Below are 27006 nucleotides of genomic sequence, written 5' to 3' on the forward strand. Positions count from 1 at the left end.
TTATCGGTTTGAGAGAAGCAAGCTACAAGATTCAGCTGAAAGAAAAGGATAACTTATACAAAAAACTAATGGTAAGGAACCCTACATTACGTGTGCGAAAGAAATGTAACGTTTTATTCAATGTGTAAAACCAGCGATTTGACAATACACGGATACCATTTTGTTTCGTAATACTGGTAGTAGTGGAAAATGAGTGGTATAGGCGAAACAATTCTCTCCGGCGGGCTCGGCCTGAAAACCCGGCGGCGTCCCGTTACGCTCCTATCCCGCTTGCGCTCCCTGACTCTGGGGCTATATGGTTCCTTTACCACGCATCTTGCTCTAAATCTAATCATTATGATGGTGCACTGCTTAGTGCTTATGCAGGGGACCTAACTGTCAAAGTTTCAACATATGTGAGAAGAAGTAAACTGAATAAAATGTAGTGTAGATTTACTTTCCCAATTCTTTAAGTAAAAAGATAGACGCGGCCCAAGTAAAATAGTTATGTTACAACTGACACCCTTCATTCAGTTCAATTCTACATATCTATGTTAGATGTTAATTTGGTGACTAGCTTAGTTCTCAATATATGCATTCATCTACCGTATGTGTGTGGATATTGGATTCAAGTGCATGCTTTGTTCTTATGATCTAAATTGTCACAAGTTGATGTTATGACATTAAGTTGCATAGAGTAACTTTGTAGCCATTTCTTTTAATTTGTATAGATTTACATTCATAATAGTACAGCACAGCTCAGCATAGGCCAGGTTGGAGGACACATTGTGGCACCAGTACTTATTGACTTTTGTTCTATCTATTTCTCTAAAAGATATAATAAAAGCTGAAATGACTTTTTTTAAATTCCTGAAATAGTGCACAAATACATACCGGTAGATTTGTTTGAAATACATTTACTGATGGAAACTGGTTGCATTACTTAGGGGGGGGGGGGGGGATCTAAAATAGAAAAGAAAAAAACAGAGCAAAAAAGCTAGACTGAGAGAGGAAGAAAGGGAGAAGATATGTCATGTGAATAGAAGATGATATTACCTCCTTCCCGGCCTCCCCCTCCTTCACCCTCTCCTCCCCTCCCCCCATGATACTGGTAGCCTATCAATATTTTGATACATGTAATGCCACTGATATATAAGAACCAAACACAATTTTGCAGTAATCATATTTAACAAAAAACATTTAGAAAAATTATGCTGACCAGGAAATAATTACTTAGAGGGCAGTATTTGACAACAATCTGAGATTTGACAAACTGATTACCCTACTAACTAGTACTACATCAAACTAGAGTATGAAATTGATGAATATGTACATGTACTTGGACATAAATTTGCCCGGACCATAAAAATATTCAGCTCCATGTATACTATAGTACCGGTATATTTCCGTTGGTATTAAAGTTCTGTTGATTGTTGTCACAAGCCTGTCAAAGAAGAAAAGAGAGAGAGAGAGAGGGGAAGAACAGAGAGTTCTATTTGAAATTGAATTTGACTACTCATGAGATTCTATCTCTGTCTTCCCTCAAAGCAGATGAGAGAAAAAATGATCAAGAAAAGAGAGAATTCAATAACACTTCTAAACACTACATGTGTAATAGTATTAAAATTATTTAGATTGGCCAAGAGCTTAATAATAGAAAGGCCCAATTTCAAAGGCTATCAACCATACATTGGAGGCTGACCCTTCCTTTTTCTCCTTCTCACAAATTGTGTCATTTTGATTGATAACTATTTTAACCACAGCAACAATTGTGATTTTAAAGTCACTGTAGAGTGTAATGGTGGTGGGGGAAGTCAACATTTTGAGGTGAAGAGTTGTTAGAACTACCACCTGCGTATTATCCCAAGGTCATCGTTATTGAAGATTCTTTTTCTTCATACATATGTGAAGCTATTAAATGATGACAGTAAATCCTCCCTCATCATTACCAAGCCGATAATTTATCAGTCTATTTCTGTGTGAGAGGATTTGGATGTTAAGTAGGACCATGACCTATTCACTGAACAAACTCCTCTTTTGAAACGGGAGAATATTTTTGAAGAAAGAATGGAATGATGTGAATTACAGCTAGACAATGCAACTCTAGAAATATCTCCCAGTGTTGGAGAAAAAAAATATTGTGTTTTGTATCCACAATGCATTTCATGGTAGAGTGGTCTTGTAAGTTAAAACCAATTTGCAAAGCCTTGTTTGGACTGAATGGGGGCTTTCAAACGATACCGCTTGAACAATGGGATATAAAATGCCTTGTGGCTTTATCCCATATCAGGTTTCATTCAGAAGATCAGTTCCAAATGTAATAATTGAAACCAAGCAACCACGGGCTTGCTCACTTTCGAGATAAGATCAAGCGGCATCAGATAATGCAGGGTAGGGGTACTTTTTTGGTGATTTGTTTGCCATGAAACGATGTTTACGATGCTTATTCCATTTTTTTTTAAAGAGCAACTTTGATGATTATCATTAAAAACATTAAGTAAATAGAGGAAACAGATTGGTTGGGGAATTTAGGCATGCTTAGTGACACAGATCTAAAACGTTCTTTTGTCGGCAGGGATCATCGGAAGAAAGGCAAGAGATCCATCAAAATCATCCCCTGAATGCATCGGCGTGGAAATTGACGCGGCTCGATCTGACACAATACAGGTAACTTCACAACCCGGCTGTGACAATCAGACATCTAGCAGCATTGACAAACCCTGAGATAAGTCTCGTACATTATCACCGTTCTGTCGATAGTAAACACTGATAGCGAGCCCCCTTGAATGGTTCATTATGGAAGGCACTGATGGTATCGTGGTGTTGATAATGTAATGATCATTGCTAATTAAATTGGATGTGCCTGGCTCAAACAAGCCCTCTTTTTCTGCTCCAGACAACCCTCGGTATCTCCACGGTGAATCTCTCTGTGAGAACGCCGAGATAAAGCCTGCCGCATGTCATTAACGACCTGCGATGCGGATCTAGCGGGATTAAGCGGCACTGTTTCTGTCTTCTTCAGGAAGCGTTGAATATCACCTGCTATGATAAGATTCACAGTCTGGGATTCTAATGACGTGTGGGAGGCTTGTTTTGTACATTAATGGTTACACAGGTGTGAAGAACTCATGGGATTGGTTTAGGGCTCATCTCTGATACACATCTTCACCAATTTTGCCACGGCGCTGATTCCCCAAGCTATCATTTTCTTTCGCTCCTTTGATGTGGAGAGACCCCTAATCAACTGCTCAAGCAGCTCATCTGCAAGCTTTGAAAGGTAAGCATTTAAATTTATAAAGTAGAAATGAAGGTAATGGCAGAGTTTATATATCCAGTGGATTGAACATGTATCATTATTCAATGTTTAGTTCCTTATGTTACCTGTGTACAAATGTTGAAACCATAATGGAACTGAGCTTTCTGAACTGCAGAACTTAAATATGAGTGGGAAAATAGGAAAATGCTATTAAAGGGGGGGGGGGGGGGGGTAATGTATGTGAATAAAAGGAGTACATGGAATACAAATTTTGTTATTTATTAGAACAGAGGATGCAGGGACCAATTTTCAAGGAAGAAAAATAAAAAGAAAGGGAGAAGAAAAGAGCTGGAATGATGATTGGAAAATGAAGATTGAGGAGGAAAGAAAAAGAAGAAGAAAGTAGCAGATATTATGGATAAAAAGAGAGGTCAATGAGTAAAGGAGAGAATCAGATAAAGAAAGAGAAAGAGAGAGAGTGAGAGAGATCAGTAAAGAGGAGGAGGAGGGGGTTTCTAGAGAGAACAAAAAATCCTTCAGAAATACACAGGTAGCACTATAATTATGTAAAATAGAAATTATAAAATCCTCTTTTGTTTTGCATCTTTAGGTGTTTCAAGCATTCAGCCAGATTGGCTTAAAACAGACACTGGTCAGGCAGTCAGCTGGAACTTACATACAGCCAACCGTTGCACTTTCTACTCGTATATAAGCAAGGGGGCGGCAAGCAATTGACCTACCAAGGATAATAGCCTTTCTAAGGTAGGTGAATGAAACAGAGCAGAAAGAGAGCGTGACATGGTAGAGAAGAGATAGATGCTTTATCAAATTAATATTTGCTATGATGAATTTAAGATCAAGGAAGCACTGCACTTGCGTTGACATAGTGGGATAAAAAAGGGTATCAGTTTAAGAGAGCTGCAGTGTATATTATAATTTTGTCCATAGAAAGAATAGTGAAATAAAAAATAAACTGCAGTTTGATTAAAGGAGTTGTATCTGTTTTTAGTTTTCAGATGCTTTGTAATATTCTGTTTTTTATATAGCACTCAATACATCGATCCAACGATGTGCCAAAGCGCTTTACAGCTTTGTAGCATATACATGTATCTCAAATTATTAGTGCACACACAGAATCTTTAAAATGGTAAGGATGATATGAGAATAGAAATCATGTATTACAAGGAAAATATTTAGAAGTGTAAGAAGTAATATCATGAAATGTATGATGTATGAAAAAAGAACTGATAAAAAAAAAAAGACTGTTACTTTATTTAAAAAAAGTCTCATTTAAATATCCTTTTCGAATAAAATATATGTAAAAACCCCAGTTTTGTAAAGTAACACATCTAATTTCACAACATTTTGTTCCCTGAAAGGAAATTGTCTTTGATTGATGAATTCTAAATAAATAATAATAATATTTTGCTTTTAAGAACGCCCAATTCATAATTCACCACTTATTTGAAGGGTAAACTATCATCTATGAATGTGAATTGACATTTGCATTATAAGTATTAGGTATAGAAATTAAAATCAACCTTTTTTATGACTTTAGTCCCAAATATTAGAAACAAAGACCCTGTTGCAGAAAGTTCATTTCTGTATAATCATTACAGGATATAATTGACCTGAATTTAGCAGAGAAATAAAAAACATCTGGGGAATCTGTAGTATTATGAGGGATAAATTGGGCTTTACATAATCTTTGGACAAAGAGAGAACATTCCCTGCAATTTAATAATCAAATATGTCAATCAAATCAGCAATTTAGCATGTCCTGTATTTCCACTCGTCACTTCTGTGGTCATAAAGATGAAAGCGAGGGACAAATCAGTGTTACATTTTTCTGATGTTTTTGAAAGCGGAAAGCGGCTAAAAACATCTGTGCCTTGGGGCTTTCACACTGCGGACTGCCTGCGTTATAGTTCACTATAGAGACCTTCCTTTCCCTAATTAGCAAGACACTGGCCCCACTAATTCACTTCCCTACTTAGAAAAACCAGTTATGGACATTCATGATTTTTAAAAGCAATATACGTCTATTCCCTAAAGCCAATTGGAGCTCTAGAGAAAACACCCATTATCAATCACTTTTCTGTTCTCTTTTTCCATTTTTAAAGGGATTGAGGTTTATTGTCCTTCCCCCTCATTTAGATTATCTTTAATATTCAACATTTGTTTTATTTTGTTTAAATGCCATGCATGTAGCATATAGCTGCCAATCATTCCTTTTTGAGAGGAAAATGCTCAATTTTGTTTGTCTTGAAACTAATGTTATGAACCCCATATTCCTTTTTTTCTTCAAACATCTGTATAAAAGCACTGAAAATACACTCTTTTTAAAATTTTGACCTAAGCTAGGATATTCCTAAATTTTGCTGTAGATGTTTGGCAAGTATGATAAAATCTATGTATAGGTGTCTAGTATACAGAAATACATTTTCCAAGGTGATTCAGTTCACTCTTTGTTAATTTTTTGTTAAACTTAGAAAATAAAACATTATTTAATTTGTGTGTGTGAAGGCAGTGACATTTCCTTCATTTACTCCATGATATATATATTTTGATGACTCATGAAGAAAAAAGAAAGAATCAAAGGCATTATACTCAAAATAATTGAGTGAAAAGATAAAGGATGGGGGGGGGGGGAGTGGGAAACAAAACAAAACAAAAACTGAAAGAAAAAAATAGAAAGGTATTTGCAAAGGTATCAAGGAATGAATGAAAAGTAAATTCTCCTCAAATCATCTTGCCCATCTATATAAATCCACTCAATATAGAGATCAGAGGAGTTTGCCGAGAAAGTAAATCCATGATCGGGCGGCAAACATCAAAGACACCTAGGAGACACAAATCCTAATGCATCTCAATTGGTATCAATAAGAAGAAGAGTCCCCTGGAAATATGGAAGAGGGGGAAAATAACGCAGGGGGGGGGGGGGAATCCTAGCTTACTGTGACCCAAACGTGACCGCGCGCGTAGCAGGAATGATGGATAATTTGAGCATTTGTCTGAGACAGCCTCGCTGGTGTATTTCTGATCTCTGTATTCGACTGAGGGAGCGTAAAATCAGCATATTGGACAAAAAAAGAATAAGTATTCTTCAGTGAAAGTTGATCTTTTTAAAATCAGAATTAAAGAGATAATTGGAGAACATTCTCAAGAATTGCCACTGGTTCTGCTGGTGCATATAAATGTGTTTACATGGATATTTCTAGTTAGTTGGATTTCTAGTTGAGATTATATATTTACAAGGCATTTCAGATGGAGAAAACACTAAGCTACAGCAGTAAGTGCTTTACAGGTACATGTGCTTAATCATACATTTCAGACATTTCAGTTTGATATGAACTGTGTTTTTATCTTTGATCACGCAAAATGTGATAATTTTCTATCACAATGATATTCTTATACTGTGATGAGTTTTATAATATTGTAGAAGGAAAACCTTTACCAGACTTTCTTGCCGGAAATCCTTTGTATACAATCATAGGATATCATTGGTGAACTAGTAACTGTTGAAGACAAACATTAAGATAACTATTAAATTTAAAGAGCATTGGTGGTTTGATGGGTTTCTTAGCATTGGGGGTAAATGTTTATTACCAGGCACAATTTTTATTAAGAATAATTATTTCTGGAGCCACTTTTGAGGTTATTGTTATTGTTCTGGCCTATAACAGGTTATAGCTTCTAATATTCTGATATTGTTAGGAGGTATTTGATAAAATTTGATAAAATTATGTTTCCTTCGTGAATGGAAGATGTATATCTGAATTGAAATATATGCATACAAAATAAACAGCCATATGTGGATTTTTCTGTTTTTCAACTGTTTGATATGAAAGAACTTACACTTTTTCCATGAATGTAGAATTTATATATGTTTTTTTACATTCTTAGTGCAAAAAGTGTTGGCAAGAAAAGAATATATTTTTGTCCCTTTTTGCTTTACTCTGTGGCAGATAGTATCCCTGGGCTAAAGGGGTTTTCCAGTGTAGACTACTACCACCAACTCATGTTTAGTATGTTATTAGCTTTCTACACATCATGGATCCACATAATATAAAAGAAGTCTTGCATGAATATTGATGCTACTCAACAGATGGTATCTGTGTGGGGGTTGTGGGTATCACACTGCGCCATATTGAATTTATTACAATGAAAGGCACATTAGCATCTCCCAGTTCAGTGACTGTGACCAGAAAGGAATCTTCAAATATTAAAAAACTTGATGAAAAATTTACAAAAGAGAATTTAATGATCTGGCTCATGCTTGCTGAAAATAGATGAAAATTACAGGAAAATGTGTGTATTGTGAAAGTCTATCAATGTGCACTTGAGAGAAGAAAAAAAAGACCTTTTATCTCAAAATATTGATGTATTTATTACTTTAGAAATGTGATTGCTCTCTCTATCCACACTTGATTACATTGAAATAAGATGGGAAGATAAATGAAAGGGAAAATAGCTGGAGAAATACAGTTAGGTACAGAGAGAGAGAAAGACAAGGGGAGGGAGGGAGGGAGAAAAGGGGAGAGGGAGAGAGGAAGGGAGAGAGGGAGGAAGGGAGAGAATTAGAGAGCGAGAGAGAGAGAGCAAGAAAGAAAGAGAGAGAAGAGGAGGGAGGATGGGAGAGAGAGAGAGAGAGAGAAAGAGAAGGAGGGAGCAAGAAAGGATGAAAAGGAGAAATGAAAAGAAAGAGAAAAATTAGTCGATAGAAAAAGAATGGAAGAGAATTAACGAGAAAGAGAGGGAGAGAGAGAAGAAAATAATTACATTTTGTGCAATTATGAGAGGAAAATATGAACTTGTTTAGATTTTAAAGATCTCATAATTTCTTGAGTAATTCTGCTGGAATGTTAGATCATCTCAAAGCATAAATTTTTTGTTAAAACATCTCAAGGTAATCAGATTTTTTTTGGTCAAAGAGGTTTTCTGACATGTATGTGTTTATCTGCCTTGTGCTTCTGCTAAAATAGTTTTAGATTACAAGCTTGTCAACTATTAGTGGAAGAGGAATTGCCATGATAAATGTAGCATTAAGGTCTTTACAAAATAGTAGTTTGGAAACGAAGCATCAACATGTGTTGTATCAACTGCAAGTCCCACTTGTGCACAATAGGCCTATTATGAAATAATATGGCACTCTAAAAATATATATTTCATATTGTTTAGCTTGTCACCCTAACAATTATAACATTTTTAAGCATTGTACATTTCAGAGATGATTGACTTGAATGGTTATCACAAAACACCATTTTCACAAAAGAGCTGCTAGAACACACAGTAAATGAAAACAGATCAAAAACAGCTGATCAACAAAAAAATATTACAGAGGTAAAATATTGTACAATTTCTGCTCACAATTCATCAATGAAACATTGATGAAACTGGGAATATTTTCAATATTGATATGTCTTCAAATATTCATTCTCTTTTCAACGTTTTGGGTCCTTTTCATCATGTGATCTGCAATATGTAGCAACACGTGTTTAGTGACACTTGTTACGCACATGCTTCAGATGATTTATTCATTGATAGAATATGACAAAACTAGTTTCCATTGCATGCTCTCTTTTAAGGCAACACTTAACCTAATTAACTCGTTTGCCATGCATTATGGAGATGGTAGGTTCACTACTGGTCATCATAAAATGCAATGAATTTTTGTCTGTCAACTAGTTTTGCTTGGTTACACTTTGATTATCTCCGTTATTTTATCATTTTGGAGCCAGAAGGGCATTAATTCATTTTACATAGAGTTAACCCGTTGATTGCCGGGTTCTCTTATTCCCATAGACTCAATACAGGATCAACCTGGTTCCCGTATGTAATGACTTAACACCCTTCTGGCTCCATCCAAATGTTACTTACTGCATTCAAAAGCAGTCCTAATGATGACTGACAGAGAATGAAACATAGAATGTTGTTGCATATATCTATTGCTAAGTCACATTGTGAGCAGTGCTTTCACCTTTTGAGTCGTAAACGGTGATCAATAATTCCATCAAGTGGGTCATTTGTCTTCGTAGTATACTGATGTTCTTTTTTTTTCCGAACAATAATTTATAGATGACATGATAGCAGCATGGAAGTTGCAATCGTAAAATTTGTCTTTGCGTTCATCTTTTTACGACTCCACTTGACCCATTTACATGATGTAATGGGGCCACTAGAAACTCAATGGTATAATAAATGAAGAAAGTGGACATTTTATTGAGCTGGAAAGAAATAGGTTATGAGTTTGATTACCATGTGTGATGAATACATGGTACCACTTTTGAGTTTTCTGTCTTGTCACATGATCTCTGCACTTCTTTATTTCCTATTTTTTGTCATCTACCATTTTACGCGGCCATATTTATTCGTAGTCCATCTTAAAGCTGTGACTCACATGTCATAATAATTGCTTTTATATCACTCAAATAATTTGCTATTATTTCAGAGCTGGAACTATAACCTCAGAAGAGGATGAAAGTTTGGTTTATAGCGCAGGGGGCTGGAATGCATTAAAATCAAGAAGATTTATGATCGCTTTGAAGCACACACATTTGAATAGATAGCAGGTCATGCTGTTGATTCTTTTTCTTTCCTATGTCTACACAGTACTTTTTTGACAAAAACATAAAAACAATTATAGCAAATGTTCTTTATTTAGCCTAATAGTATTAGATTTCATACTAAAAATTAATATTTTAAAAATCGAGTTTATATGAAAAGCCATGAAGAAACATATGACATCTGAAGTTCCTGAATTATTTTAGGTATGCATCTTCCTGGGTAACTTGATACATGTATGGCAATTGATAGAATATGCCCTTTGTTTAACTTTAAAATAAGAAGATTATACTAAAAATTAATGTTCCTTTTCAAAATTTATATGAAAAGAAATGCAGAAACTGATAAAAGCTGAACCATTGTGAAGTATCTCTTCTTATATAACTTCAAAAAATTCTAATTAATAAACGTGAAAGAACATGTTCCTTGTTTAATTAGAAACTCTGTGTTCTACCGTATTTCAAATTCATGGGAGAAGGTTGAAGAAACATACAAAAGTTGCATCCATTGTTGAATGCTCGGTATGTCTCCATCTCGACTCGATGAGATGCAGTAATCAAACCTCACTTTATGCCTTCAGCCAAGCCACAATTAATATTGCTAAAGTAGTTTCAGGCCTGCGGATAAAAAACCTGACAATCATCTCAATTTTGGCAATTGGATTATCTTTCGCCTCCACCAATCCCTGTAATTCTGCTAATTTATAGAGTACATTCCATTTTTGTGGATTGCATCCTTCTGGCAAACCTGATTTATAAATAGTTTTGCTGGATTTTTTATTTATATTATATATCTTGTCTGTAAATTTGATTGTTTCTTTCATTTTCTGGAGTTCATGATTGGAAATCTATTAATTTTGTTGATGTCTATTTGTTGTTCTTTTTGGAATTGCACGATATTAGACTGCTTCCAAAGAACTATTCAAAGGCATAACTTCAGGTATACTTTTTTGTGTCCAATGTTTATTTTAATTTTTCTTCGTTTTCTGGAATTTAAATGGCTTAACTTCAGCTTTCCCTTCTTTTTTTCTTATTAAGTCCTTATTCTTTATTAGTTCATTTTTTTCTTCTTCATGATTTCAAATGTTATACTATATAGAACCATTTCAACCATTGATACGCTGTTTTGCAAAAGGCATGAGGTGCATTTAAACTATTTTGGATTAAATATGTTCACTTTGAAATGCATGTCGGCTGAAATAAACCATAATTTGAGGGTTTGAAATGTTGTGCCTAAATTTGAAATTGTCGTAGAGCTACGACATGAACTTTCACATGTGAAATGGTGCCTCGGTAGATATCATCCCCCTACCCTGTGCCACTAAGCGCAAGGGTCTTTATTATATCCCCAAGAAATCGCTCTGTATTGATCCCGTTTCCTAATGCCTCAGCGCTTCTCGCTTTCCTTGCAATAAACGCTGAAACAATTGTGAAATTAAATCTGTGTTTCTTTTCGCAAGGTATAGAGTCGAGGGGGGAAATTTGGGTGATGTCGCGAAAGAGATGAGGAATCAAAATTGCTTTCGTGCAAATTGGGAGCTGTTTACCCCACAGATATATGGGATCGTATGTAGGCTAACTCAATCTCGATTATCATTGTGGCGCTAATTCCCCGACTTGATCTAGATAGATTACATCAAAAGAATACGCAACAACATCCCTGTGCGGAGGAAACCGAAAGTGTCCCGTGATTTGCGCAAATCAGAGTGGTAGAAATGATTTTGATCAAGGCAGTTTCTTCTTTTGATCATTGGGGGATTAGGTACAGGAGAGCCGGGGATCATGTCAAATCATAAATTGGGTTCAGAGAAGAAAAAACAGATCAAGGAAGAGAAGTTATGGATTATGCCCGAAGGTATTAAGGGACATGTAGAAAGAGAAAGAGATGGAGATGAAGAAAGAAGAAGAATTGAAAATGATCTTGAAGTACAGATGATAGAGATAAGAAGTAGGGGATGTCAGAGAGCAATGATCAAGGAAAGGAATTTGTTTTTGGAACAAAACAAAGAAAATTTGATAACAAGCTTATAATCACAAAGAGTCATATTAAAAATTTGCAAGAAGAGTATTGTTTTTATGTCAGAAAACTTTTCTTCTAAATTGCATGAAACAAATATACAAGTTTTATAATCCCTAGAGGTTTTTTTTATAAGAAAGGAGTAATAATAAAATAGATTTAATTTTCAAATATTGAACTTGCAATATGAGTTTAGAACAAAATAAAGCATAACATGTAACAACCATGATTTCATTTTCTTCATGTTATATTCTAGGAACATGTTTGTTTTATTATGTATTTGTTTAGTTACTACCCCTTAGGCAAACAGAGAAACTAAGTCACAGAATTGTTGTGTTATTTAAGAAAACGGGTCACAGTAATTCAAATCACATCTTAAACTAGAATATTGCTTTCTGATCAATTGAAGTAGGCTGATGAAAGCCTTAAATGGGCAGCAAAATATTTGTCTTTTATCTTCCCGAAAAAACAGAGTAATTATCTTGCCTTGCTATTATTTCAAGTTCTAGCAAAGTTTCTGGGGGGAATATAATTTCATAACCTTTATTGCTGAAAAAAGTTCCTAAAGTTTTATAAGATTCTGTTTGACAACCACTTTAAAAGTCTGTGAATTATTGCCTCTGTGGATAATATTGAATTTGCATTGTTCTGCCTCGGTGATCTAATATTCGTGCTGTCCTAATGCGCTTGTAGTCTGCTGGATTTCCATCAGTTTTATTTTGAGAAGGATGCTAAAACATCCCCCCGGGGCTTGATATCTTTATTGAGTAAACCGGATCGGGAAGGGATAGAAAAGAGATTGGAGAGAAAAATGAGGAGATAGAGAGAGGGAGAAAACAATGATGAATATTTTTGAGTGTGAGATTGCAGCTCGTTTTTGCAAGCAGCAGCTGAAGTGGCTGATTTCTTTTTTCCCCGTTTGGAAATGGATAAGAAGTAGCCGCTGTGAATCCCCTGGGCTATTTGGTGGAATTGTCGCAACCTGTGTACATGGATGTAGAGGCAGGAAGGATGGCTCGAGGCGGACATTGCTTGTATGCATGATGAGAGCATGGCATATATGAATCCATGAATAATACGCAAGTGGCTAGATCTTAGTGATTGCCGATTTAGCGATTTGGAGAAGATACCGCGGAACCAAGGTTACCGAAGAGGGCTCTGCATTTTTCTCCACATTTTTCTCTGCAAACTTACTTGTATACTACGACTTGATAATATTTCTGCTCCTCCTATGTATTTGCCTTGCTGACTGCATAGACAAAGTGCAAGCAAGTGGACAGAGTATATAAGCTTTCATCTCTCAGGTTCCTTTACACTCCTTTCTCTCCCTCTGTTCTTGACTTCATATAGTCAAGGTGGCCTGCTCGTGACTTGCATAGCAAGTTGAACACATTTCGAAATTGCCGATGAGGATTGACGGATACTTTGCATGGGAGCTCGGTGGAAAGCGTATACATGCATGTAATGAGGCCATGAGAGTAGTTGGCAACTTTTATGCGAGCCAGCTAGTGCGTGCGTGTCTCACGTTCATACTTCTGAGAATTTCATCGCAGAATTCTACAACGTCTGACTGTCATCTGACCAGAATATAGTAGTCTAGGGATAGCTGTATTAAAAGAGAGATAAACCCAGTTCTTTAGAAGCATTGCCAGCCAGCCGTGTTTATGGTTGTGAAATACTGGCGTGACAAATGTATGCATACACGCATGATCTTTACAGACGATTCACTTGTTGAGCACTGGGGAGGCACTTACTTGTATCAGAGATATATATGCAGGTAAGGAATGGCAGAAATTGAGAAAAACAACTACATATGAAAGTGTGTGAAGAGTATTCCTTTTCAACAAACAGCTTAATTAGCAGGATGTAAGTTCTATTAATTTATAAATGTACTTATGCTGTTTTTATAGTATTGAAATAATGCGATCCATTTTTTTTTTGGGGGGGGGGGGGAATTGCAAGACGTTATTCAAGAGTCACCTAATTAATGTTTGGAAATCAAGTGTATGTATGATTTTGATTATTCTAATTCATCATCTAATCGTAATATTGTGGATCATCATTTCACCCTCCCTCTGCATGGCAAAGGCAGATTTTGAATATTTCTATACATTTTATTAAAGCCATTCTCTGGTTTCTATTTGAAATTGTGAAATGAATCAATATAAATACTGAAGAGAAGAATTAATATTTGAGATATTAAGTTGTTTCATTACAATTGAAATAAATGAAATGTTCTTTCATTTGTTTTCGGTTGTTTCATTACAATTAAAATAATTGATAAGTTCTTTCATTGCCCTCCTTGGTATCCTGAATTTTGGCATGATTTCAAGATTGTCTAAATTATGTTTTCAAATCCTGTTGGGGTAGTATAATTTATCAGTGAGTATGCATGAAATCAATAACAATGTTGACACAAAAAATGATTTCAATTAAGCACTTTCTCTGAGGATGTAGAATGAATGAATAGATGACAGATTGGGTGCAATTTCTGTAGAGAATTAATGAAGGAATAATTCAATAAACTGTGATGTTAGTCTTGGGATTACACATTGTTTGATAGTACAGATTCCCGCCGGCTATTAAGATACTGGCATAGATGATGATGATGCATATCGCTGGGGGCAAGGAAGTATGATAACAAGCGATGTTTATCCAGTTTCTTTAATATATTCATGTGAAAGTCACTCCTGGATAAACACTACTTGCTTGGGTAGTGGTGTGAAATGGATTGATAATACTTCAGTGTAAATATTTGCACTTTTTTTTATTATGCTCATCTTGGATTTACAGGCATTCAGAATTTGCAAGGAGAAATGAGTTTGATTGTAATTCCTTTTTATTAGTCATTATGATTATGATTTTGATTTCACTAATTCTCTTTAATATTAAACTAGAGTTTCTAGATAAATCACAGGCACTTCTTAGAACTTTAGGATTCTTAAATGTCAATTTCTCTACATTAGCTATTTGATAAATTTTGTTACTTGTCTATCATGGTGTTTAGTTGTAATGAACCATCATTTGCTCTTAACATGGAATGTTGTGGAATGTTATGATTTGCATAGTTGAACGGAACCATTTCTGTGTCATATGAAAGCATATATAATACAAAAATAAGACTGGACATCATGTACCGATTAATAGATTACTTGTCCAAACAGAATTGTACCATTTTATGTAATATGGCCCAATTCAAGTTTGAATATCATCCTTTAATTTTCAACTTAAAAAACAAACACATGTAGAATTCTGTTCTGGGGGAAAATTCCCTAGATATTTTAAGTAGCTCTTAAGAGACAATAAATGATGTGGATAGAATGTTACACAACTGCACATTAAGTGATAAAATTGCATTCAGGATCACATTAATTGCTGTAAAACTCTTCAGAGTAACTGCATAAGTTTACCTTTTTGTTTCAGGCAAGCAATGACATGTTCAGAATCATAAAGTGTGCATGTGCTGGTGATAAATATTTTAGGGTTAATCAATTTTCTTCATGTATCTTTTGATATACACTGTACATGACATTTTTTCTCTCTGAAAATACACTCTGCAATGATCATGCATCCACTGTTCACTCTGATTGATCTTGAGCCGATCTTGTTACATCTTCTTTTTGGGTGGTGTGTGCATGTATGCGGCTTTCCTGTTGGTTGTAGAAAGGTCAAAGGTCATTATCAATTGCTTGGGATATCACTTCTCTTTCTCATCCTCTACTCGTCTCCATTCATTTATTGAATTGATGTGAATTTTTTCCTCATAGCAGCCTTCATTTTAATTTCGGTTTCCCGGTATACTCAAGTATTTCTTACATTATTTTTTAAAGTTCTACTAGACCAGTCTTCTCCCTTCATCTTACGTGTGAGTAATCGTTTTGTCCTTTAATTTTTGTTATTAGTGAGAGACAAACTTTGTTTTTTGTACCTTTTATCTGTATTGTACTTTCCAATAATTCTACATGAATCGTCATTGAACTTAGGTATAAATTGCTCTTTACATATTGTCCCTTTTTATTCTGTATCAATCATCCAGTTTTTTATGTCCTATATTTTCACTTATGGTATTCTTATCAACCTTTTTCCTTCATGTCCTAGCTGATTCTCCTTCTCTCTTTCTCTCTCCATTACTCTCCCTTTCTGTCTCTGTCTCTCTCCTTATGTGTTATTTTGCTTTCTGTTTTTTCGTCTCTCTCTCTTTCTCTCCCTTTTCTCTCTCTCTTACTCTCACTCTCACCATATATCCTTCCTGAGTTCCTCACTTCCCCTGTCATACATCTCCCTTCTTTCCTATTTACCCCCATAGCATTCGACTGTAAGATATATATCTCTTTGCCTTTGGATGACCTTTCCAATGTTTACACAAATATCAGGCTAAGATTGGAAATGAAAGTGTAAGGCAATGTATCAAACATTTCTAACAGCAGCAAATGTAACAACAGATCCTATTAAAGATGAGTGCCTGCTGAATTTAGTACAATGTTTCATCTTTTATTTTGATGAATTATTTGGTAACTTTAAATTTTACCCATTGATAATCATTATTATGGAGCATTATACATGAGCTTTCTATCATTTTTTAACCATAAATTTGTTATAAAACATGCAAGGGTTAATTAACTTTTATTTTTAAAAGGAGACAGTGTTTGGAAGGAAAGTTCAACAAAAGAGAACACGATGCCTATTCTTATATCTAAAAAAAATCATCTCCAAAAACACTACAAGAGGCAGTGAATTGCAAGTATACGGTATAACCTCTTGATCTTTCGGGCTTGCTGAAAGAAACAAATATCTGTGACGGATATCTAGCTTCATGCATAGCAAAGAAAAATGAGATACGGAAATAGCTAGTTGGGTCTTGTAAACACATCAAGGTCATATTAGGCACCAGACCCCTCTTCCCGCTCCCGTTGCATGGCAGCTTTATGGTACTTCCCAGCAAGCCCATAAACGCCAAGAGTGCAGCCATATTTCACTTGTGTATTTCCTAAATGGGAGGGGGCGGGAAGGTAGGATCAGTGCAAATGTACTGTCATTATTTGAAAATGTGACATCCAGGGATGGTAAATTGTCTTGTGTGTCTTTGCGTAGCGGAGGCATTTATTTGCGGAACAGGTTGCTCTCTATCTATCTCTCTCTCTCTCTCTCGCGGAGGAAACGTCGCTTTCGCTCTGCGGTAATGTCCGGACGAGGAGTGCACACTACTTAGCTCACCTTTTAGTCGGTAATGTGATGGCTTGAGTGTGTGCCGTCTCACTCCGTGCGTGCCAGAGTTTGCTGCATATGTTAGGGGTGCAAGAAGGTACTCTTAACACATAGAACAATGTGTTCTGTCATAAGTCTCTTATCCCTGTCCTTAACCTGAGAAGGTTCCTGTTTATCATACTTGCATTTTGATAGAATTTGAATTCCAATGATGTATGCAAGAGATGAAGAGTTAATTGTTGTTCAGTCATGTAGCAGTCCAAATAGGCCTGATGTAGTCATTTACACTATTGAAGCTTTCTATTCGAGAACGTAGAAGAAAGCCTTAAAGCCTATCTGCACTAGTTTGGCCAGGAGGGATTAAAACTCAATGCGTGGTCACTGGCAGGTGGTTATCTCATCAAACCAGCTCTCAATTAACATAACAAAAAGGGGACCATGGGGGATCAACAGGTACATCTTAGGCATTGTTAGCTACATAGAGGGCGCAATTAGCTACAAATAGTGTAGTCCCGCTTTAAAGGAACTATTTTATATAATAAAGTTGAGATTATATAATGATAAGATTTTGTTAATGCATTCACATCTGCAGTAGATAGCAGTAAAATCAGTAGACAGTGGAACTTTTACATAAACACTTATTATTTGAATCTCTTTATACTCATCATTCTGCTGTTTAGTATAGAAGATAAAAATTGTCCCAATTAAATTTTTGGTTATAAACCTGAGACTGAGAAAGACAGAGAGAGAGAGAGAGGGATATTAAAGGAGAACATAAATCCCCTTGATTCTTATACTTATACCAATAGCCCTAACAAATTTATTTTAAGAATTCAGATCACCTAACTTCCCTTTTGACCTTTCAAATTTGGGTTAATTGCCGTAAATAGAAGAAAATGGTTCTAAATTGGCACAGAGAATCCTCTCAAAGGTCACTTGGCTGAATTTGTCTTTGCTTAGATTGCATAATGGGCAAGGGGATGACTTGATCTAGGTTAGGCTCTAGATTTAGCTTAGAGAGCTGGAATTAGTGTAATGCTAGATATGATTGTGGAATGACTGATAGGGAATTGGAAAGAGAAAGAGAGAGAGAGAGAGCAAGAGCAGTTGAAAAAAAAAAGAAGAAAGAAGCAGCAAGAGGGAAAGAGAGAGCAAGAGAGAGGGAGAGAGAGAGAGAGAGGGGGGGAGGAAGAGAGAGAGAGAGAGATAGACAGACAGACAGAAATACAGAGAGACAGAGGGAAAGAACAAGAGAAAGTAAGAAAAAAAATGCTAGCGTACAGGTAATAGGACTCTTAAAGTGTTTGAACTCCTAGACTAAATGAAGTTCATTGCCATATCCACACCTGTTAGTCAAATGAGAGTACAGGTGTAGTACCTGGGTTAGTCGATGTGGATAACATATTCCACCAGGCATATTTGGCATAAATTTGCTTGTAAGTAACTGTTAATGATGAGTGTAATGCCAGATATGATTGTGAAATGAATGATAGGGAATTAGAAAGAGAAAGAGAGAGAGAGAGAGAGAGAGAGCAAGAGCAAGAGAAGGAGAGAAAGAAAAAGAAAAGAAAGAAGCAGGAAGAGAAGAGAGACACAGACACAGACACAGACAGACAGACAGACAGACAGAGGGAAAAAACAAGAGAAAGTAGGAAAAATACCAGCATACACGTGATAGGATTCTTAAAGTGTTTGAATTCCTAGACTAAATAAAATTCACTGCCATCCACACCTGTTAGTCAAATATGTGTACAGGTGTACGATGTAGTAACTGGAGTAGTGGATGTATAACATAATCCACAGCGCATATTTGGCATAAATTTGCTTGTAATTAACTGTTAATCATGAGTGTAATGCCAGATATGATTGTGAAATGAATGATAGGGGATTGGAAAGAGAAAGAGAGAGAGAGAGAGAGAGAGAGAGAGAGAGAGAGAGAAAGAGCAAGAGAAGGAGAGAAAGAAAAATTAAGAAGCAGAAAGAGGAAGAGAAGGAAAGAGAGAGAGAGAGAGAGAGAGACAGACAGACAGAAAGAAAGAGACAGGCAGAAAAAACAAGAGAAAGTAAGAAAAATACTAGCATACAGGTAATAAGACTCTTAAAGTGTTTGAATTCCTAGACTAAATGAAATTCACATCCACACCTGTTAGTCAAATGAGTGTACAGGTGTAGTATTAAACTGGGGTAGTGGATGTACATAACATATTCCACAAGGAATATTTGGCATGAATTTGCTATTAATTAACTGTCAATCAAGGGTGTGAGGTGCAGTTCAATACACTTTTGTACTCACATTTTACTGTATATTAAAAACTTGAGATGTGGAAAAATTACATTCAATTACAAACAAATTCTCTTTCTTAAAAAAAGATGCAATGCATGAGAAGCTTTTTCTTGTTCTTATAATATTGTTATCGTCATTATAATATTTATTATTACTATTACTACCATCATCATTGTCATTACTGTTATTATTATTATGAATATTATTAGTAGTATTATTGATATCATTATTATTGTCATCACCACCGTCATCATTATCTTTCCACATACGTGTAGGTACATGTATGAACTTTGTTTGCAATGTTTGAGAGAAATAAGCTATTCAGTACATTACACCAAGAAATACATGTATCTCTGTTGATTAGATATGAATCATCCCCATGATTTTCATGCAATTAATTGCAACAATATGATTTCATTTCAGTTCATTTATTTATTTTCCCATTCCAATTGAAAAACACGCAAATACAAAATAGTGTACATTATAAAATTAGAAGGAATACATACATAATGACATAAACATACAAAAGGACAAACAAACAAACAAGTAAGTGGCAAAGAGGGAAATAATGAGGGAAATAATGAGTAAAGATGATAAACCAGTATGTGGAGGGGAAAAACAAAAGGCAAAGCTGCATGTTAGGGTTCATCCCCGGATTAATTGTATCACATTTTAAACCTTCAGTAAAATATACAGTTGTAAATATTAAAGCACAGAGAGGGTAATACATGTGATATTGAACAAAGCTTGTGTATTATGAAAAAAAAGACCCCCCAAACTATATGTGTATGCATGCCTGCCTTGCAAGGGACATGCAAACATAACATATATATACAGGGGGGAATGGCAAGGTAAGGTTGATTTAAATTGCGTGTGAGCTTGTCTTATTAAAAGTGACAGTGTTCCCCCCAGTCATGACTTATTCTATTTGTGGACCTCTTGTTTTCTCAGTGTTATCTGGAAAAATACACTGAACAGAGAAACTTCATGGCGTATAGAGTGTGAGCCTAACCCAATTTTATATTATCAACGCCTGGAGATAGCACAGATACGAGACAAAGACTCGGTATGGGAAGCAAGGGGGATATCTTGGGGATTTGTTCGGCTTGCTCTGACCTACATGCGGGTATGAATGTCTTGATCTCAAATTAAATTATCCTGATTTCATCAGAAAAAGTTCAATATATATTTTTTGTCCATAATCTCATGTAGTTGATATATGCAAAGGATTGGGATAGGGAGGAGTAGCTGTGCATTCTGATTACTTGCACTTCTTTTTTCATCTTATCTACAGTGTGTGCTATCTCTATACAGATGTGTATTGACTATATAGTTTTTTTTCATTTGATAGAGTTTGTTTGAGCATTTTTTTTCTCTCTCTAAAGACTGGCTTGAATTTACTCAATTAAATATGTCCTCTGATTTAAAATATATTTTTAGGGAAAGTATTTGAGATTGCAGGGATGTTTCATCTAATCCCCTCCATAAATCTGGCCTTACCTCGGTATTTTCTTTCTTTGAGTTTGTTGTTGTTGTTCTCAGATTTACATTGTTGATGCCTCTCTGTAAGTGTCAATGTTTGTGACTACAACAGAGAAGCGAGAGTTTGAATCATTGGGAGAAGATGTATAGTGGAAGAATTTGAACACTTTATCCAAACATGCATGGTACCTTTTTGTAAAAGGATCTATGAAATAGATTGAGCGTAGTTAAATCATATCAACAAATATAACACTTTGAGGAAACAAAGACAACATTTTTATATCTATAAAAAGATTAGAAAAGTGTTATGAATACAAAGAGAGATGTGAATATTTCCATACAGACATGAGCATGACCTTATACTTTGTCTGCTATGATTAAAGATTCCTTATAACATTATCATATTTTGTGATGCACCTGTACTCGTATAGATCTGGAAATCAGCTCATTCATAGCACCTCCATAATTGCGTTACTCCATACTGAATTGTCTCACCATATTTCCCCCTTTTTATTAGGGGGGGGGGGAGGGGGTGATATGAAGAATACGTTAAAAGGGGAAATGTTTTTGCTGATTTTTCCATCATACTTGATGCTAATATGATACCATGTGTTTTCCATCCTAGTAATTTAGACATTTTTTTACTATCAAACATTTCATTTGGGCTGGGAAAACTATTTCCCTAATTGCTGTCAACACCGTAGATTACGTAGATTTCTTATTTTTCATGTTGAATGCTATTCTCTCTCTCTTTCTCTCTCTCTCTCTCTCTCTCTCTCTCTTCCTCTCTCTTTCTCTCTCTCTCTTCTCTCGCTCTTTCTCTCTGTCACTTTATACAAATCCTAAACATTAATCTTCCAGGAACTTTCTAAACCTGTTAAGATCAGTTTTAAGAATGCTTACTTCACCTTTGTCTTGCTGTAAGATGTAGAACAAGTCGTCACAAACATTTGTTTTAAATTGTGCGGCATTTTTATTCTGTTGTCTGTGTCCTACTTGTAGTAGGATTATGATTAATACGATCGATTGCTTCAAACTATTTTGACTTTGAATAGATGAGAAAATTGTTTAACAAAATTGATGGAATTAGAAAGTAGTTTGATCAAAGGAACATTGTAATGTCTGGATTAAGCGGATGAACATGATATTACAATACATTGATTTACTTTTGTTTGAAGATTTTCCTAAGTATTTTTGACAATTTTTCTATGTGTCCTTGGTAGCAAATACATGAAGCTACTACCAAACCTCATCGGATATCACACAAGTGCTTAGCAAAAATTGTCATCGTCATGGCAACCGATCCATTGTAGGCTCCCGTCAACAGACCAATTCTCTCGAAGAATACCGATAATGAAAATTTATTGAGAAGATTAATAGAAAAATTACGGGGTCTTTTGAAGTTGCCGCACAATATTTCGCTCTCTTTGCCATGCTAATCGTTCATTCCTGTAATGTCGAAACTATTACGGGATCACTTGCTGTACCCCATAGATCATACGTTCTGCAGTTTACCCAGGGTTCCTTGCATCGATAAACAAGAAAACCTGATGCCCCAAAAGTCTGGGATCCAATAAACTCGACCTAATTCTGTGCGGCGATACACAATTTTTGAGGGATGCAAGAGAGAGAGAAGGGGGGGGGGGCGTTGTTTGCCATTGTGCAATGCAGTAAGAGAAATTATGCCACATTGCCAATCAAGCTATGCATTGATGAAATGATGATTAATGGACAAATGACGGCCCTCTTGTCTGAACAAATTTCCCCCTTCATTGCAGATCTACAACGGCCTAATTCCCCCATGATTGCCGGGGTAAGATATATAAGTGTTGTGCAACGTAATGGTGCATGAAAGGACATCGAAAGCGTATCATTGCAAGTTATTACTTTAATCCAGTCAGAGAAGATATTAAGCCGTGAATATCGCATGAATTGCCCTCATTCATCATCCCAAATTAGCTCATGAATATTGGTGGCATTTATATCTGGCTCTTTTGCATTTTAGATGGAATGTAAAGGAAATGCAGTTGGATTTGATTTAGATCAAGTTAGTATTTGCTAATGAATAGTTAACCAGCTCTTCCTGGTTTGGGTTTTTACAAAAGATTGAATGTCAAGATGGGTTGAGGTCTATTTTAATCACCATAAATACTAATGTCTACCTTTCCAACTCTTTCTCTCTATTCTGATCAGTGCTCTTTCAGATAAATTAATCCTTGCCATGGTCAGAAACATGTACAAAACTAATATTTCTAGGTTGTTATCTTGATAAAAATACTGGGCTACAGCATTTAACTCCTCAAAATTACTAAACCAAGTTTTATTCCCAAGAAGATAACAATATTCTGTTTAGTCCCAAGGTATTAGAAACAATATATCAGAATAAAATCTGCCTGCAGCACTGTCAGGGCTAGTAGCATATTTTTGTGAAATATTTTTGATTCATCATGTTCATACTGCAACTTGTTGTGGATAAGATTTATCAGTGGAAATTGTGGAAGAGAAAGCAAGAGAATAAAGGTAGCGTGCATTATTTGCCAGTGTGAATGTTCCACATGAGGTTGCGTACATCCTTTTACCCTAATTACGCTTGATTGACAAGTTACCAATACACTAGAAAACGAACAGGAAATGCATATATCCTAGAATTGTCACAAATCATTCTTAGACTTTGTGTGTAGTTGCTTTCCAAACAAACATGCTCATGCCCTAGTCTGAGTTATGAAATATAAATGAGCACATCTGAACAGACAACTGCAATGGCTCTAAAATTCACATCCAACACGGCTCAGTTTTTGTGCCAGTGCTCCTGGGAATATGATGTAATGAAATATTTAGTAATTGCATGTATATCGTGGAAAGAGTTTTCATTTTTCATGCTAGCTCTTTTTGTAAATGGTAATATATGGTAATATATAATATAATGATATATATGCAATATTAAGTTATTACATCCTGAACAACTAGTTTATAGTCTATGTAGTACATGCATCATTCATACATTTTGGAAAGGGTTTTCAATGTTTTTATGCCCGTTTGTGTAATATAATAATAGTTAATATATTGAGTAAATACATGTAGATTTTGAAACAACTAGTTAAATAACATCCATCAATTACTCTGGAAAGTTTACATTGTTTCTTTATCTTTGTAACATTCTCCTGTATTTAATGTAGCAGTTAGGTGATATGTTTCTACATTTTAGTTTTTGCACAAAAATATGATGATTTTAGATCTATTGGAAATATCTTCCAAAATATTCAATAAAGGGAATTATATCTCAAATAAAAGTTAACAAGACTTGATGGAAAAATGCCCTTAGTTATACCATACAAAAGTGCTTTCATAGGTAGCTATTTGTTTTTTTTTGGCAAATTTATATTCTACTTTCTACCTTAACAGACCTTCTGTTGTGTAAGCCTCCTGTTAAGTGAGTATTCTATCAAGTGGGAAATCCCCTAAAGAAATTGAGCTTGAGAGAGGAAGGAGGAGAGAAAAGATGAGTCGAATCACATGTCTGTAAGATGCACATAACAACTAAATTATTCATCCCCCTTGTAAATTTGATGCATTATGTGTTTTTCATAACTCAAGAGTAAAAGATGGACTTGTCGAATTAGGGCCAGTGTTCAATACTTTTAGATGAAAGCTTAAATATGTCACATTCTCAAGAAACATAGAAATCGTAGAGGAAATATTTTTGCATGTACATATTTATATATATTTTTATATTTTTACTATGAACTTTAACAAATTGTTAAAGTCACACAATTCAGCCTTCTGGCAGCGGTATGATTTTGAATAGAACAACCCATTTATAATAAACATATATCAGGACAAATAAATTGTTAACACACCGGTACTTAAAAAATTACAAAACTTGGTAAGTTAAGTTGTTACCTGTATATATATGGCACAAGCATAATACAATCCAGGGACTATTCAGGTAATGGCCTCTCCATCCAAGTGTTTCTTATTTAATAAAGAGTTTTGAAATACGATGCACCTGCAGAATTCTACTATTGATGCTGTTGCTCTCGTTCTACTTTTCAGGTTGTATTCCAAATCTCAATTATTCATACAATACCTCATTTATTCAGCAGCTTGGTAACAGATGAATATTGGATATGCATGCAATATTCATTTGTTACCGGGTGACCGCTGTATAGCAACAATGTAGACCTATTTTTTGGACAAAGTAAATTCAGTTGCTGCCACCTTTCAAAAAAAAAATATATCGTTTATCAAAGTCATTCTTTTTTTGCTTTTTTCATGCATGTACAAGTATGTTTGTGTGCGATGTGAATACTGAAATAGTAATAATAAAAGGCATATAAGAAAATATAAAAATGTAAGGATATCATAAATACATGAGGGAGTACCGGTATGACATTTTTAAACCTCGCATGAACTCATATGTCTATACTGCAATTATTCAAGATGTAAATTTTTAAATTTCAAGTGTCAAGTCAGAGCCCAGTCTTGAATACTTGCTGCATGTAAACTCAACAAAATATCTGGAGCTGAATGCTCATCTGGTCAATTTCCTATTTTAGATGTGTGAATTTTGGAAATACCTTTTAGTGTAGTTTAAAAGAATAGAAGTGTTCCTTTTTTCAGGTGGAGCGATGGATAACTCACATTACATTTAACAATTTTACCCAGCTCCTTTCATTTGGGTTTTAAAGAGATTTTTTTTTTTTAATGAAGAAAGTAGAGTTCATCTTCATCTATGGATCTACTAACCATTCTCAGTCTAGACACATTATGTAACATATTGTTGCTGCCCTAGCATCTATTCAAGAATAGTACTTAAGTTTTGGAAAGACTGCTGCTACAGTACATATTATTTTGTAAGAGTTTATATAGAAAATCTAATGTGTCCATCATGAGTCTTTACATAATTTGTAGCAGGTGGATGATAATGTAATGGAACATATTTCATTGTATTGACCTGAATAGTACAGTAGCTGACAGGTGAAAGTATAGGAGATTAAATGTTGAGAAGTGTAGAAGTGTGTCATGTATAAGAACAAAGTGATACAGAGCAAGAGAGAGAGAGAGCGGGGAGAGAGGGAGGGAGGGAGAGAGAAAGAGAGAGAGAGGGGGAGAGAGAGAGAGAGAGAGAGATGGGGGGGGGGAGAAACTAGAGTTGCACCAAATTCAGCTTGTTAAGAACACGCATAAGAAGTCATATTTATATTTTCGCGGGTTCTAAAATTCTCGGACACCAACTTTAGTGCGAAATCCGTGAAAATTAATGTACCACAAATATTCCCGCGTTTACAGTAGATTATATGAATTTAGAGAAATAGGTTTTGGGGAGAGGGGAAGGAGAGAAAGTAGAAAAGTGGGGTTGGGATTGAATACAAATAAATTAAAGAGGAGAAGGTTGACTGCAGGAGAGAAACCTACACTTCTTGCTATCAGTCAGTATACCACAATAACATATTTATTTAAAAAAACAAACACATTGTTTACTCTTCGATATCACATTTACTTACCTTCTTGCAATTCCTATTTTCTACATCTGTTTTGACAGGCTCTTTCTTGTACATCCAGGGACCAAGCTCTTTGCGCTGATCCATGGTTGTAGCACCTCTCATCCATCACAAACCCTCAAAGAAAAACAGCTTCAAGTCTTCTCTATCCATCTTTTGAAATATGAAATGAGGTGAGCTTTTAATATTCATCACTCAGCCTTCTTGATAATACCAAGGTATACAGATAGCTGAGAAACAGCTTCTCTTTTGATCCTTTCTCTCTTTTGTTTTGTCTTATGTTTTTGTTTATGAGTTGTCTTTTTGCTTTGCTGTGATGCATTGACGCCTCCTTTTTGTCTCTCCTGTGTGGTTTATTGTTTTATGTCAGTAGCTCTTGCACTATTTGCCTTTTATGCCATAACCTACTTACATTTTATTTCTTCTGCTAGTACATTGACTTGTCCTTAGAAATAAATTGACACCCTTTTTTTAATTGTCAGCCAATGACACTTTCAGAATATTCTGATCTCCTCACTTTATAGCCTTTGTACAGAAAAGTATGTAGATCATGGATTGCTCTGAAAAGGTCACAAGATGAGAGAAAGAGAGAGAGAGAGAGAGAGAGAGAGAAGGCGGAAAATGATGTAGTAAAATAGAATAGGAACATGTTTATGTTATTTTTCATGAAACAGAGACTGATATTCTTGGAATTAATACCATTTTGTACTGTAAAACAA

At 35.3% G+C, this 27006-nt stretch overlaps 1 long non-coding RNA gene across 1 annotated transcript; it reads left to right on the forward strand.

Moving 5' to 3' along the window:
* On the forward strand, nucleotides 1-26454 carry LOC115920763. The gene is made up of 4 exons (XR_004062527.1): nucleotides 1-71; nucleotides 2555-3256; nucleotides 3846-3997; nucleotides 26329-26454. It is a non-coding gene; the product is annotated as an uncharacterized LOC115920763 (long non-coding RNA).
* Nucleotides 26455-27006: the final 552 nt, after the last annotated feature.

The sequence above is a fragment of the Strongylocentrotus purpuratus genome, unplaced genomic scaffold (genome assembly GCF_000002235.5).
Source record: "Strongylocentrotus purpuratus isolate Spur 01 unplaced genomic scaffold, Spur_5.0 spur5_scaffold_9, whole genome shotgun sequence".
Lineage (NCBI taxonomy): Eukaryota > Metazoa > Echinodermata > Echinoidea > Camarodonta > Strongylocentrotidae > Strongylocentrotus > Strongylocentrotus purpuratus.